The sequence below is a fragment of the Calypte anna genome, chromosome 1 (genome assembly GCF_003957555.1).
Source record: "Calypte anna isolate BGI_N300 chromosome 1, bCalAnn1_v1.p, whole genome shotgun sequence".
Classification (NCBI taxonomy): Eukaryota; Metazoa; Chordata; class Aves; order Apodiformes; family Trochilidae; genus Calypte; species Calypte anna.
In genome coordinates this window covers 163,024,328-163,038,047 of record NC_044244.1, presented here as the reverse complement: position 1 = coordinate 163,038,047, position 13,720 = coordinate 163,024,328, and positions in this window count along the sequence as shown.

Sequence of the window (13,720 nt, the reverse complement as noted above, 5' to 3'; positions counted from 1 at the left end):
ACAATGACAAATTGCCCCAGTGCGATGTCAAGTAAGGTTGGACCACAAGCAAAACTTCTGTGGCCAAAATTAACTTGCATTTGCCAGCCGAGATAATCATGAACAGTATGATACTGCAGAAAGGAAAAAACATCTTGCTTTTGGACTTAAGAAGAAAAACAAAATACAATATGTAGCAGGACATTCATAAGTAATGTAGGAAATGGTGTTTTTCATGCCAGTAATTCCTGTCCTTCTACTGGAAATAAAAACCCAGTAGCTGATGGGTCAGGGACTGCAGTTAGTCTCTGCATGCTCTGGTAGCCATGCTTGACATTCATCTACTTAGTGTTATCAGAGCCATACCATGAGACTATTAAAAACCTGTGTTTGAATCACATGCTTGGAAGGAAACGGGTTTCTCTTAATTTCCCTTGTGATTAATGAACAATGATGCTGAGACGGAAGGCAGCTCTTTTCTGATGTACAGATGTCTCATGAAATTAGTGTACTGTCCTGGTAGTTCTGGAAAAGGGTGTACCATCTCAATCATCCATCCTGTGAATGAACAAGAACTCTATTTCCTCACTTATCATCATGTTTAATGGTAAGATTTGACTGATAGAAATAATCTTGCATTATATTTTGTCATGTGTATCAAGCTGATCCTGCACTAGAATCCCATCTCCAGTTTGGAAGGGACAAAACCATGCATGACCATTTCTATGCTGCACTGATGCCTCTTGGGTTACCCTGTCATTTTATTTGCCCTTGTGATGGACCATGTCCAGCCATATCTCATTCTTTTTAGTGAGAGAGAAACTCACACAGTCAAGGCCCTTTTTACCCTTTCTCAGTTACCTACCCTCTGCTTTAGAGGAAGATTTTCCCCAGTGTGTTTCATTTATATACTGCGATGACATACAGAATCTGTGCACAAACACTATTTTGTTTGATACTAAAGATTATGTGAGACTAAAAATTTCCTTATGAACTTGAGGTTTGATTACTTCCTCTACCTGCAGACTGTCATTGTGGACACTGCTCATTTGCTGAGGCTGATCAGAACTGTTAGCTAAGAAAACTGAGTAGCAGGAAAACTCTCTAACGAGTCACTTTAAAGAGAAGAAAGGATAAAGTTCATGGGCAGGGAAGATGACTAGTGGAGGGAAGAAGAGAAAACATTCAAGACTGGAGAGAAAACTGAAGCAGGAAAGATATGAGAATGCCATTTTATTGTAGCTGGGTATCTGTATTTCTTGGGCTGTACAGCAGAAAGAGTTTCCCTTGTAACCCTGAAAACTGTCATAAGATCTGTGCATTGTTTCTGGTTCTACAGAAAAAACTCATAGTACCCACTAATATATATGTTAGAGAGTTTGAATGAACAGTGTAAATGATCCATCTCTCATGTAAAGATATTATTTTAGATTTAATAACACACACTGTTGTCTAAAAAACATATGAAAAGCAAAAGGCAGTAGTCTGCTTGCGTTAAGAGATCTGTAAAAGCATGCCAGTCCAGCATGCAGGATCAAACTGGTGCAGTCAAAATGAGCATACAATGAAACCCTCTATGAGGTCTTTGAGAGCTGACAATCTGGAAACTGAAATACAGAAACTTTATTATAAGAGGTATTGAATGTTCACAGCTCTTACTGACATGAATGAAAGCTAAGATAACTGCCCCTAATAATTTAAAACTCTGAATTGTTAAAACGAAGTTCTTCATCAGGTTCTACAAAAACATAAGTAAATGGAAAAAGAAGTTATTAGAACTAGGAGAAAGCTTTTCATGAAGTGCTAGGCACAGTTCAACCATCAATGTTACCTCCTGTGTTGTCAGATTATTTTTGTGTAAATTACTGTGCAGCTCAATTCAACCTACAGTTTTATAATACATGAGGAAGCAGCCCAGTCAGGGATTTTGATATAATCCATGTGGACTTTTAACTATAAAGTCTCTCTGCTCAAGCTTGTGTTTCTGTTTGAGCAGAGAAATGATGATATGCATGTGAAAGGTAATTATTCTGCTCTGGTGAATTTCTTCCTTTCGTCAACCTCCTCCCAAAGCACTTTCTGGAAGTGCAAAGCATGCCCCTACCCTATTTCTTACCCTTGAACGAGAAAACAAATGCAAATATGCTGTGGTTCAGTTCTGAAATACTATGCATGGTCTAAAGTGTCAGTTATCATTAATATTGGATGTAGTTTTGCAGTAACCTCCAACTGAAAAACTCTTCCAGTCAACAATTTCCTTAGAGCAGAGAAGGTGGAAAATTTGTTTTATAAGCATATAACAACTTGAAATGAGTCTTTCAATGTTTTCCCTGTTAATTTAGTATGTAAAGAGCCTGCAGCTGATGGAAATTTTTCCTATTATTTTTTAATTACTTGTATTCTCTTTATATTCATTAGGTCACCTTCTATGAAGTCTGAAAATGACTTCCAGTAATTTATTGGCATGTAGGCAATATTAATCAAATGACCACAACGTGTTCTGGTGTGTTAAGTGTGCCTCTTTCAGAAAGGAAAAGCAGTCCATGCATATCTTCTTACATTCCAACCTTAAATGTGAGATATTCACAAGTCTGAAGGGACCGAAATAGCTTGCAAAAACAAGATAAGAATTTTTAAAAGGGTATTCAGAGATAATGGTATTTCCCTAGACTATTGCCAGGAGTCTTCAAACAGTTATTTTTCTTTTAGAATGAAGAAGTTGGGGTTTTTTTCCTCCCTAGAATTAAGGGAAAAGTAGTAAAATAGTAAAACAAGTAAACAATTGAAACCCCTTCAGTTATGCTAAATATTTTAAAATGAAAACACTGCTAATTATAGACCAGATGTGGCTGTAGAATAGGAAGGAGAAAAGAATACACCACAACACCACCAATGGTGAGGTCCTGCTTCCAGATCATTCTCATATAGCAAACTAAATTGTAGCTTATCATGATAATAGTATTAAGATTTATTCCAAGCTTGGCAGGTTGATGTAACCCACTGTTAAGTAGGCCAGGCTCACTAGTTATTGAATTTCTAGAAAACTGAGTAGATTCAGCCTTCTCTTGACAGCTACAGCTGCAGTCATTAGTTTTCCAGATGAGCATTTCAGCTGGGAACTTGATAATAGCTCCATCAAGTGGTGCAACTGCTTCATTGCATAAGCACTTAAGGGAAGATTGGCTTCGTAATTTTTGGTTTGGAGACGTATTCGCTTCATCTTGTGAGCAATGAACTCTGCCAGCAGTTTTCACAAAATAATTGTTCGGAGATGAAAGATTCATTAATCCTAAAAAGGTCAACACTCATGGTGTGAACCCAAGTGATTTAGAAGACTGAGAGAGGATCCCAGATGCCCCAGAGAAAAAGATCAGAGGTCATATAAGGAATAGATGCTAATTACCTCTCTCTTCTAATTTTTGTTCTCTGAGACCTCAAGAAACAAATCAGTTTTATGTTAGCATAGGATATCATATGTTCTATTGCCTCATGCTATAGATTAACTTCAAAAAGTTTCTTTTGGCTAAAAAGTGAGGAAAAAAATGAAATCTGAGATATTAGAAGATGAATTGCCTTTATGTTGCTTAGGCAGTAACTTGAAAGGCTTTTTTCTTTTTTTTCATCTACTGCTATTAAAAATGTATAGAACTGAATATAGTGGATGTTATTTGGTTTGCTTGCATGGTGTTTTCCTAATACTTTTTTAATTAAATGCCTGCCATACCAAGAAAATATTATTCTGCATCTGATGATAGTACATAGTCAAATATATCTTGGGGTTGCAAAGCTTTGGGGTATTTGCTCTTCAGGCAAATAAGCTGAGGGGTGTGAACTATCTCTAAGGCATAAAGAAAATTCTAGTGTATTATGTGTCTGCTACCCTTTAGGATATATCTTACTTTCTTCAAGGAAAAATAAAATAATAATAATAATTTAAAAAAACTTTAATAAAAATAAAAGGAATATCTAGCTACAAAATAAAATAAAATAAAATAAAATAAAATAAAATCTAAGTATTTATTATGTATATCTGATGATAGACACAATCAGAAATTATTGATTTTGCGCTATTTTCATTAACAGTCATCTTCAGTTCCACACTTTATCATCAATTTCTGTCCATACTAAGTCATGTTAATATTAACAGTAAGAATGAGTTTAAATCTTGGAAATTTTCTTTAATATTTTTATCAGCATTATGTAGAAGTCTGTAGACCAGGATTTTTGTAGATGTCCCTTCCTGATGAGGCATTGGCTACAGCTGCAATTGTAAATAGCCTTGACCTAAAAATATTTATTTCTTTTGTCCTTCTAAAGAGGAAAGTTTTACTTCTCCTAGTCTAATATGAGAGGCGACAGGCACGGTTTTGGTGTTTTCTGGGAGTCTGAGTTGGAAGGGGTTAGGGAGTGTTTTAATAATGAACTATTATCAGGATTGGGGATGACTAAAAGAGTCTTTGTCCTACCTTTGTTTTATTTAGATGCTGATTCTTGTGTTTTATGTAGATGCTGATTCTTGTGTTTGCTTCTAATCTTCTTAATTCAATAATAGTAAAAAATTTCTAGATATTAGGAAAAAATTCTTTCCTGTGGGGGTGCTGAGACACTGGGAGAGGTTTCCCAGAGAAATTGTGAATACTACAGATCTACCAGTCTCATCTGAGTGCCAGGGAAGGTCATGGAACGGATAATCTCAAGAGCCATCATATATCAGTTAAAGGTCAACCAGACAATCAGTCCCAGTCAGCATGGGTTAACGGAAGGCAGATCCTGCTTGACAAAACTGATCTCATTCTGTGACAAGGTGACCTGCTAAGTGGATGAGGGAAAGGCTCTTGATGGCTACCTGGACTTCAGTAAAGCCTTTGACACTGTCCCCCATAACATCCTCATGGATGCCCATGGCTTGGATGGGCATATACTCTGCTGGGTTAAACACTGTCTGGATGGCTGAGACTAAAGGGTTGTTGTCAATGGAGTTAAATCCAGTTGGCAGCCAGTCACAAGTGGTGTCCCCCAGGGCTAAGTGCTGGAGTCACTCCTATTTAACATGTTTATTAATGATCTTGATGAGGAGGTTGAATGCACCCTCAGTAACTTTGGAGATGACACCAAGTTGGCAGGGAGAGTCAATCTGCTGGATGGTAGAAAGGGTTTACAGGGGGACCTGGACAGACTGGATCATTGGTCTGAGACCAACTGTATCAAATTCAATAAGGCCAAGTGTCAGGTCCTGCATTTTGGTCACAACAAGCCCAGGCAATGCTACAGGCTTTGAGAACAGTGGCTGGAAAGCTGTCTGGCAGATAAGGACCTTGGTGTATTGATTGACAGTCAGCTGAATATGTACTGTGTTCAGTTTTGGGCACCTCAATACAAAAAGGACATTGAGGTGTTGGAACAGGTCCAAGAAGGGAAACAAAACTAGTAAAGGATTTAGATAACATTCCCTGTGAGGAACAAATGAGGGTGTGGTGCTGTTTAGTCTGGGAAAAAGGAGGCTGAGGGGAAACCTTATCACTCTTTACAAATACCTGAAAGGAGGTGGTAATGAGAGTGGGGTTGGTCTCTTCTCACTGGTTATAGGGGACAGGACAAGCGGAAATGGCCTCAAGTTGTGTCAGGGGAGATATAGGTTGGATATCAGGAGAAAATTCTTTACAGAAAGGGTTGCTAAGCACTGAAACAGGCTCCCCAGGAAGGTGGTTGAGTCTCCATGCCTGAACGTGTTTAAAAATAACCTGCATGTGGTGTCTGGGGACATGGTTTACTGGTCAGTCATCAAAAAATAGTAGAATAGGATTAGGATGAGGTTGGGCTTGATGGACTTAAAAGTCTTTTTCAGACTGAGTAATTCTATGATTCTAGCAGGTGTTTTCCATTGACTCCATCATTATCACTATACAAGTCTGCTATAAAGTTACAAAATAGTGTATTCCAGAAGGTGTCAGCAGAGTATTAGAAAATAAAAAAGACCTTACCATATAAGGTCCACAATATTAAGAGATTTCAGTGGTAGAAATGTCTGGTTTACAGAGTGATTTGTACAAAGAAAACACTGTCTACTACTATTACTAGCTGCTCTTTTGTCATTATTGTAAAGAAGCTGCATTCATGCATGTTTAAATACTAAGTTATTTAGAAGATTTTGATATATATTTTGCTGAGAAAAAGGCCTCAGATAAGGTATTCCTGTGAAACAAGGAAACCTTTTGCAAAGATGGCAGCACCACTTCCACTGGGCTGAGGGAGTAATCTGACAAGTTCAGAGCTTGAGCACAAGAAAACTTTTTCATACTTGTATGCCACTAATCAGGTCTTGTAGTGATCCCAGTGGCACAGCACAACTTGAAACAGAGTATACATATTTGGAGCACTGGTTTTGTAATCCTCTGGATATCCTCCTCTGTTACTAGCCTGATCCTGTGTCTTCTCAACTCAGTGAAATATCTTTTATGGTCTTACTCATATGAAGCACCACACATGACACAAATGCTACATATCCACACATGTTTTAGTAAATGAAATTACACCACAGATAACAAGAAAGATCAGAATGGGTAATTACCACTAGCCAAAACACCCACTGTATTAAATACCATAAGATAGAGAAAGATACAGGTTTGTTAGGGTGACATTGCAAATTTTTAGAGGAGCTTCTAAATTAAATCCTTATGAAAGAAACGTGACTAAAGGGAAGATAAAATGCAGCTGTGTGTCACAGTTAGGGATGAAACTGGTCCTTCTTACCTCATGTATTTTTTTTAACTTCTTAGTCAAGAATATGACTACCGCTTGGCCTGTAGTGATCAATAATGCTAATGAGCACTAATTGTACACTCCTTAAGTAAAAGGGGAGTGTTTCCATGAAATTTTTAGGGATAAAATGACAGAAGATAAACATACTCTGGAATTACATTCTTATGCGTAACTGAGTTTATGTAATGTAGCATTAAACATTAGTAATTTCAAGAACATTAGCACTTCAATTTTACCCTGTGGAAAAAGTGTCTTGCAGTGTCCTTCTAAAGGCTGCAGCATGCTCATCTCATTGGACCTTATTTGTTCTGAAAACCAAGGCTGATGATGGTGGCTATCTCTTAAGCAGGCCATGCAAAAAGGGGGCGTTCTTATTCTCTTCCAACATCAGTGAAAAGCTGCTTGATAATAGTGGTCATCAGAAATTAGCTCAATCCTATTGGAGTACTAGTCTCCTAGGGTGTTTTAATTGCTGGCATTTTTCCTTCTTGTTGGACCATGGCCAACTTTAGTTGTTATAGTACTCTACGGTTCATTTCTCAAACTTACTTGGTTACAGAGAAGATTTACAAATCATTTAAAAGACAATGAAAATGAGATTCTCATTTTTCTGTGTTTCCAGGCATACTTGATTAAACATAAAAATTTAGATGGGGATGTGGTTTGTTGTTTGGTTTTTTTTATTTTTCTTTTTTGCTTGTTATAAGGGGAAGTGAATAAAAAATGGATAAGCATGGAAATATAAAGCAAATAATAAGTTTCAAAAGATATGAGAAATAAGATATTGTAGAGTGAGGCTATGTAATTAACTCTATATTTTTTTCTCTTTATATTAAACAATAAAGGATTAATCCATTTCACTGTTCTGCCTTTCACTGTTTCTGTCATTGGCCATTGAAGATTGTGTGAAAAAAAGCTCAACCTGTCAAATACAGTCAACATGATAAGTATCTGCTAACAGGGCAGAAGTAAAAATGTGATTTAAGTATTTCCTTGCTTAAAGTCCATCTTGTTCGTTCATAGGATTAATGTTAGTATGATTCTCTTCTTGCAGATATTGCAGATTTTCTGTGCTGTTCCTACCCAGGAAATTTCAAAATGAATAAAGTTCACATTATTAGATTTTTTTTTTATTTGTTGTCATTTAACTTCTGCAACTTCAGAGCACTTGTTTAAATAATTCCAGTGTGTCAAGACTTTGAAGTTAAATAAACTCAGAAGGGATGAAAGGATCAAGGGTGAATTGCAGATGGTGTTTTCAAGTTCCCTCTTTAAGTGCCTTATGAACAAAAAGAACTACAAAGATTTGCCTTTGAGTGAATAATTTCAAGGTCTGACATTGAAAACAAATGTACAAAATACTGTAGCACTAAATTAGTACATGCATATGAACATATTGAAACACAAACTTTTGAAACAGGACACATGTACTAACCAGTAAGTAAATAAATTTTCTAATTCCATTACCATTTATTGGTCATATTCATTAGATGAACCAAGGGAAAATTTTCCTGGATGCAGAGCACATATATTCCCTTTCTACTGAGTAGAGAGTTCATTACTGATACTTGATAATGAAGAAAAGCAGATCCTTCCCAGAAGGACTCGCAAAGATGTCTCCTCTCAGGGTGTTTGCAGAGGAAGTTAGTTGAATTAACTAAAAGTTACTTGCATGTCAACTGTCAAACATATTTTAGATAAAATAAAAGTTGTCAACTGTGCAGAAACTTAGTATTCTATTTGGAAGTGTAGTAAGGAAAGAACTAAACCAAATGGTCAATAAGTCAACTTCATATAGACAGTCCTCAGATTAAGGTAAAGGAGCCTTAGGGATGTTACTAAAACCAGGTTTATTACCTTCAAGGGCAGAATTGTAGAGTCTTTCATAATTGAATCTCTTTTCCAAAAGATTGACAGTGTATTAAGTGCTGTTGAACAAGATGGTCTGCCAGAGTAGTCTCTGTGAAGTAGAAGAGCAGTAGTGACAATGGGCAATAAGTCACCTGTGAAATGAAGCAAATACTGAAAGAAATACTGAAAGGCTGTTGAAAACTTTCTTTCTAGCTATTAAGTTGTCATCACTTCACCTAGGATATCTAATAAAGCACAGCAACTTTGTATATTCCTTACTTCAACTTCACAGGGTAAAAAGTTTTCTTTTTGAAGGACATGGTAGAGGCTAGTTTAATCTTCTGTAACTTGAGGTTAAAATTTCCATTTTACCTAAGTATGGTTGTGGAAATTCACTGTCTGTGACTGTGGACTTACATTTACCTGGCTACTGGGAGATCAAATTATCTGAGTAAGCTTGCCGTATTTTCAGGTGGCAACTTGAGCTAGTGTGACCAGAAGTTATTAGAATGTTTGTTGTAATTTTGTTCTGTTTAAAGAACAAATTTTTAGGAACTTAATCTGGTTTTTATTGCCACCTGAAATAGAGGTCTGAAGGGTTAACTATTGATATGTTTAGAGAGCTTTCTTAATCAGTGATGAAATTTTGCTGTGCTAAGATAAACAGGCAATTAGCAGAATGCACAGCGTTAGACTAAATGTTTGGTTACCACAATGTTTAGCTTTGATCAGTTCTAAGAAGCTGCAGCTGTAAGACTGACATTCTTAGTTTGGTTATTTTAGTAACTGATCATTAAGAAGTTTCAGAAAGAATATGACAGTGTTAGAATTTTCAATCGTAAATGATGAAATTTACTTATTTTTCTAAAACTCCTGCATTCTGTCCCCCTTATGTCTTAACAGATCACATCTTACCACCAAGATGGGCAATTATGCCAGCAGCTCTACATTTCAGATAGAATTAAAAGTAACAGTTATTTTAAAATTAAGTCAGATGAAAGATAACACAAAGCAGAACTTAGATATGAAAAGCTGAGTATTTCATATAACACTACAATGCATACATTTTAAAATCTATGCAATTCTGAGCTATCCTTATGCATAGAGAAGGTCTTTTCTGTTTCTTACACTACCCCTCAAGTGAGGTGCACAAGAATTTGGGAGGGGACACAGACAGGACAGCTGACCCCAACCATACAGATATTTCATAACACATAATGTTGTGCTCAGCACATAAAACTGGGGAAAGGTGAAGGACTGAGGAAGATGTTGAGAGTGATGGTGTTTGTTTTCTCCAGGTCACCTTTATATGTGATGGAGCCCTGCTTTCCTGAAGATGGCTGAGCACACCCGCCTGCTTATGGGAAGTAGAGCATGAATTGCTTATTTTGCTTTTCTTGCTTTTGCTTTACCTATTAAATTGATTTTATCTAAACATGTTTGGGCTCCATGATCTTAGAGGTCTTTTCCAACCACAACAATTTTGTGATTCTATGAAAACCCTCTGGCACCCAAAAATCTGAACTGATATTAGTGGTATTAAAAGATGGGAAGGTTGGCAGAAAAAAATATTTTTTCCTTCTTCTTTTCAATACCGTGAAAGAAACCAAAATGAACCAAAACCAAAATGAACCAAAATGAAACCAAAATGAACAGATTAATTTTCTCCCTTCTCCTGGAGGAGGTTGCTGGTTTAAACATAAGCAATCAGACCAAAGACACTATGCAGAATTAATAGTGGAATTGCTAATTGCAGGTGAAGGGGAGAATTGTCCTATTCTGTTCTACAATCTTATTTTGGCCCCCATGTAACGTTAAAAACAGCACAGAATCAGCTACTGGGATAGAAGTGGGTGAGGCTTTTTCCATGTTATATTTGTTTATCTGTTGTTTCTTTCTGCAGACTGCAGGCCAACTTTTCTTTCCACACACTGTACTACATGCTGGGGGACTATGTTAATCTCCAATCATTGTTGTTTTTATAATTTCTCTAGGTATAGATGCTACAATATTTTTGTATACTTCTTTAAAGTCCAGCTGAAAATCCTGCTTTGAATGACTTAACACAATAAACTTTCCAGTCTATGGGCCTAATTCAACATCTGCTAAGACAGATGCAGAGAGGTACACGTGGGACCAGCAACTAGGTACTTTGGATCTAAGTCTTATATTAAGAAGATGAATTCAGGCTTCCTTACTGATCTTTACCTTGTTAATTGCAGATTACAAGAGGGAGATCATGGAGGCATTTAACTAAATTAAATTTAGATGTAAACTGTAGGTTTAAAAAACAGATGACTAGGGGACTAACTTTCTCGACCTAGAAGAATTTGTTATGGTTAGATACTGGCTGTATGCAACCCTGTCCTTGAAGCACAGCACTATGAAAGAATTTTTTTTCTCCTATGTTTAGATTTTTTTAAGGGATGTTAGAAGCTGCCATCTTCTACACCCACCCAAGCTCAGGGTCCTCCTGCCTACCCACTGAAGCCCATGCTAATGCCCTGGCTATATATGATCTCTCTACTCATCCTCAAAGTCATGATTGCTGCTGTTCCCATTTCAGGATCCCTTGGACACACCAGCACAGCCTTTCCACTTGCCTGATGCCCCAGCACAGATAGTTGGTCCCCCTACTCCCTCGATGGTCCCGCATGGAGTTTCCCAGAGAATCCACACACACAATACTTTTGAGGAAGGCACAGACACTCTCCTCCAGCATCCAGCTTCAGATTCTGGTGCTGAGTCCCTCAACCCACTTCACTCATGCGTCTTTCCCTCTGTAGCTGTTTTTTTGGGAAACACACTATATCCCTCCCAGTAGGTGGAGGTTAAAGACTCCACTGTCTCTAGCAGCTGATGCTAACACCCGCATTGGCTCCAACAGCAGACACCACATGTCAAGGGTGCCCACATCCCCAGTCTGACTCCAGCAGCTGGCACATACCATTCCTTCCACATACCCTTTCATATATTTTTTGATTCATTGTGCATGTAAAGTTCCCTGCATACTTAAGTATATTGCTGAATTATACTGTTGAAAGGTAATACCATAGATTATGAAATATGGTAGAATTACAATATATATTTATAAAATGTTTTTTACAGGTTTCACTGTTGGAATTAGAAAGAAAATTATGTTTCCTGAGATTATTTTTTTCATTAGGTGTTATTTTTCTTGTTTAGCATTGTTTGAAACATCCAATAAAAATATAGCTTTAGAGGAGTAGATTGGTTAAACTCTAATGGCACCTTTTCCAAATATGAAACTGCTTTCCTTAGTAGTTCAAATGTAAGTAGAGAGGGACTTCAGTTATAGACATTGCACAGTTTAAAATTACTTTCTTGCTGAAAATATTCTTGTAATTATTCCACTTTAAATCAAAATTTCCTACAGAAAAGTAGGTTAATTCTTCAGATTTCTAATGGCTTCTTGATTAGTGATATCTGTTATTGGTCAGCACCATTGATTGAGTGCACAGAACCACTAAGTACTGTCATGAAAGTGAAGCAATATTGTAAAGGTCCATTGCTCTTACACTGACTGCTAATATGCAAAGATCTCGTTGGGCACTTGCTGAACAATTATCCTTGGAAGTTATTTTTAATTAAGTAATTTCTTACAATAACACTTCAATGTTAAATGAGATTCTGATAGGATGAAATACTAGTACTGACAGTTTATAACATTATAACCTATGATAGACTGCTCACTGTTGGAGAAGCTGTTGTCAGACATGGAAATGAATTTAGCAACCAATCCCACAGATGAATTGTCTAATCAGATTTTCTTTTTCTTGAAAATCATCAGTTAGACTATTGTATAGATTCCCATTGTGGGTGTTTCTTTGTTAATTGAAAAAAACATAATGCAAACTTACGAGTGAAATATTGAGCTTATGAGTCAAGTTGCAGGACTACAATAGAATCACAGAATGGTTAGAGTTGGAAGGGACCTTAAAGATCACCCAGCTCCAAACCCCTGCATGGGCAGGGATACTTCTCACTAGATCAGGTTGCTCAGAGCCCCATCCAACCTGGCTTTGAATGATTCCAGAGGTGGAGCTTCCACAACTTCCCTAGATAACCTGTTCTAGTGTCTCACCACCCTCACACTAAAGAATTTCCTCCTGATCTCTGACCTAAATCCCTGTTCTTCTAGTTTAAAACCATTACCCCTTGTTGTCTCTCTACAAGCCCTTGTAAAAGATCTCTCCACAGCTTTCCTGTAGGCCCCATTCAGGTATTGGAGGGCTGCTATTAGGTCTCTCTGGAGCCTTCTCCAGGATGAACTCCAACTTCCTCAGCCTGTCTTCATAAGAGAGGTGCTCCAGCCCTCTGATCATTTTTGTGGCCATCATCTGGACATGCTCCAACATCCTTGTGTTGGAGTATCCAGAGATGGATACTGTATTCCAAGGTCTCATCAGTGAAGAAGAGGGGCAGAATCATCTCTCAGTCTGCTGCCCACACTTTCTTTGATGCAGCCCAGGATGTAGTTGACCTTCTAGGCTACAATTGCACATTGGTGGCTCATGTCCAGCTTTTGATCCACTAGTATTCCCAGGTCTTTTTCTACATTGTGGCTTTCCAGTGTGTCCTCCCTCAGCCTGTATTCATGTCTTGGGTTTCCTTGGCCCAGGTGTAGCATCCTACACTTGTCCTTGTTGGACCTCATGAGGTTCACCTGGGTTTACTTCTCCAGCTTGTCCAGGTCTCACTGGATGGCTTCATATCCCTCTGGCACATTGACTGTACCACTCAGCTTAGTATCATTGGCAAACTTGCTAATGGTGCTCTCAGTGCCACAGTCAATATTGCTAATGAAGATATTAAACAACACTAATCCCAGTACAGACCCCTGAGGTCACCACTTGTCACCATTGGTTAACCTGTTGTACTGAATAGAGCTCTTCATGATCACCAATTGTCGTGCCACTATTAAGCTATGTGTATATGCACAGTGATACCCCAAAGTAATTAGGAAATACTGTAAAAAAAAACCCAAACCACTATGAAATAATAAGTGATTGTTATGCTCTTAATGCACAGTAGATTTGATTAAAAGTAGAAGAATAATGATCCAATCTTTTTTTTTTAAAGAAGCTGGAAGTTGTAAATTGTTATAACT